We start from the raw sequence: 3,467 nt of genomic DNA on the forward strand, positions 1-3,467 counted from the left end.
AATTTAATTACTCAACAACACTTGCTGCATTCCAAGTGCTCAATACCCACAAACAGTGGCCACTGTATTGGATTGTGTGGCTGTTCTAGTCTGTTTCATGGCAGAAAGTTCTATTGAGCAGTACTGGAGAGACATTTGGGCCTTTACTATGTGCTCTGCCCTGGGCTAAGTGTCTTACATGCATTATCTCATTTAATATTTAAAACAATTCTATGAATCAGGTAATGTAGTATCTTTTTACAAAGGAGGTAGCTGGGGATCAGAAGTCAGGTAACTTGTCCCAAGTTACAGAGTTCTTAAAGGGTAGAGAGCCAGAACTGGATTACAGGTCCATCAGCTTCCAAAGCTCAAGCACTTACATTAGCACATTATATTTTAGGAAGATTTAACTAGTTTGAAGTTAAACATGGCATCCATAGGGAAATGTCCAATAGGTTACTGGCAACATAGTGTTGACACATAGAAAAGAAAATAGGAGATCTGATAGATCTGGGGTCAAAGTGAATTTCTCAAGAGATCCTGTGTGTTGTAGAACTAAACAGAATACATTCCAGCATACCACCAGAGAAAACAAAAATATTCAATGAAGAGACTTCCTTATATCTTTTGCTAGAGGTCAATTGACATTAAAAGATCGCTTAGCAGAAAGAAGGCCTTAACTGACATCCGGTAACAGAGTTGAGATACATTTGCTCTACCCAAGGTTCTCAAATGGGTATGATACCATATCCTTATAGGATATATGGAAATATAGGAGGTATTGGGGGTAGACTGATGGGAACCATGTGCATTGTGTGGCCATGATCTTAGGATGCAAAAAGTCTTATGATGCTTGCCATGCTCCAGCACAGTGAAAAATTCTCTTACCCAAAATGTCAACGGTTCCCATATGAGAAACACGAGCCTACTATTCCTTAAGCAACACTTGCAATCCATAAACCGAGGCAGTACAGGCATTAGAACAAAGTGGCAGAAATCCTGAATGATAGTTATTAATAGCACAGGCCTGAACATCAGATGAACTTGTGTTCCAATCTCTTCTCTGACTTACAGTCACTGTATGGCTTGCAACCCCATTACCTAGACTCTGAGCCTTAGTTTCGTCATCTAAACGAGGCAGAAAACAATAGTTAATGCACATAATCCAGGGTGGTTCTGAGGATTACCAAACTCTTGAAATACTTGGCCCAGTATTTGGTCCAAGGAACGTTGTTTTCAGTGTGAAAAAAGAGGATCAAAGTGAAAAAAGAGGATGAAAGAGGAACTCTAGCATGAAGACTAAAATAAGATGGAAATCCAAATAGAAAAGGAAGTTTAGAGCAGCACCGTCCAATAAAAGACATGGACACAAAAATGGTGGCACATGTTATTTAAAAATTTTCCCTAGCCACATAAAAAAAAAGAAACAGGAAAATCATTTTAAATATATAATGTTTAAGTAACCAACTATATCCAGAAATGTTATTTCAACATATAATCATTATTTTTTCCACTTTTTTTAAAAAAAGATTTTATATATTTTTTGTCAGAGAGAGAGAGAGAACAAGTAGGCAGAGTGGGAGGCAGAGGCAGAGAGAGAAGCAGGCTCACCGCTGAGCAAGAAGCCCGATGTGGTACTCAATCCCAGGACCCTAGTACCATGACCTGAGCCGAAGGCATTCACCTAACCGACTGAGCCACCAGGCATCCCAACATGTAATCAATATTTTAAAAAAGAGACATTTTACCGGTTTTTGAAATCCTGTGTGTATTTTGCTTTCAACACATCTAAGTCAATGAGCCACATTTCAAGTGTTCAGTAGCCACCTGGGGCTCATGGCTACATACTGGACAACATAGGCCTAGGGTGTCAGTGAGCTGAGCTCTTTCCCTGACTGCTAGCTTTCAGTAATACTTTTTTTTAAAAGATCTTATTTATTTATTTGCCAGACAGAGATCACAAGTAGGCAGAAAGGCAGGCAGAGAGAGGAGGAAGCAGGCTCCCTGCTGAGCAGAGAGCCTGATGCAGGGCTCAATCGCAGGACCCTGGGATCATGACCTGAGCCAAAGGCAGAGGCATTAACCCACTGAGCCACTCAGGCACCCCAAGCTTTCAGTAATCCTTAAGAGTCTTACCAGCTAACATTTCAGAGTGGTTTCACAAAAACCTCAATTATTACTCTGAGGAACATTATAGACTTGGGATTTTTTTTTTAAGATTTTATTTATTTATATGACAGAGAGAGATCATAAGTAGGCAGAGAGGCAGGCAGAGAGAGAGAGAGGAGGAAGCAGGCTCCCTGCTGAGCAGAGAGCCCGATGCAGGACTCGATCCCAGGACCCTGAGATTATGACCTGAGTCGAAGGCAGTGGCTTAACCTACTGAGCCACCCAGGCACCCTAGACTTAGGATCTTAATACAAGTTGATGAGAGGCAGTGTTATAGAATGACAAACAGTCATTGAGTGGACTCTGGGAGATGTAGGTTCCCAATCCAGCTCTTCTCATTTCTGTAACCTTTAACAGGTTAACTACTCAAAACCTGTTTTCTTACTTGCTGAATAGGGATAATGTTCGAGATCCCCTAAGCACTGCTCTGGTGATCTTGCACACAAGTCTTGAGCTCAGTGTCTACAAGCTATTTCTCCAAATGTGAACTGCAAATGTTTATATTTGGGTTTGAGAAGCAGAGCAGGTGTTCATTAGAATCCTAGTTACTTTTCATATATGCACATAGGAAGTATTTGAGAACTGTATTATTTCTTGGCTTTTGTTAAGGAATCCACTGTGTTCTTCTAAAGCTGGTGTTTCTTCTCATGGCAAGGGCAATGATTTGACCTTGTGTTCAGATATGCCTCAACCTCTAGAACACTGCCTGGTACATGGTAGGTCCTCAGAAAGCTAATTAAAGGAATTTGGGGTTGTAGAATTCATGAATAATAGTTATAAGTGCACTATTAAAGTATGATCATTGGTCAATGATGGTCATTTAACTTTTATTCTAATTATTTACATTATAATGTTTATGTAGCTCTTTTTTAATGAGAATAGTCTTTTGCCAGAAATTTAAGATTCTTCAGTTGATACAGAGTTCAAATAGTATAGGGGAAGTTGAAATAATTGGTACTGTATTTTCCATAGAAGTAGCTCTACACATAAGTTACTAAAATATGATCTCTGGCACCTGGGTGGCTCAGTTGGTTGAGCGACTGCCTTCAGCTCAGGTCATGAACCTGGAGTCCTGGGATCGTAATCCCACATCAGGCTCCCTGAACAGCAGAGGGTTTGCTTCTCCCTCTGACCTTCCTCCTCTCATTTTCACTCTCTCTCATTCTCTCTCTTTCTCAAATAAATAAATAAATAAATCTTAAAAAAAAAAAAGATCTCAATATAGTACTCTCAAGACTACCTGAGAATTTAATGAATTCATACTTAAATTCACCACTAATTTCATATGACGTCAAAAAAAAAAGCATACGACACTGGCA

This window comes from Mustela putorius, unplaced genomic scaffold, assembly GCF_011764305.1.
Source record: "Mustela putorius furo isolate JIRA1106 unplaced genomic scaffold, ASM1176430v1.1 tig00003846_pilon_pilon_pilon, whole genome shotgun sequence".
NCBI lineage: Eukaryota > Metazoa > Chordata > Mammalia > Carnivora > Mustelidae > Mustela > Mustela putorius.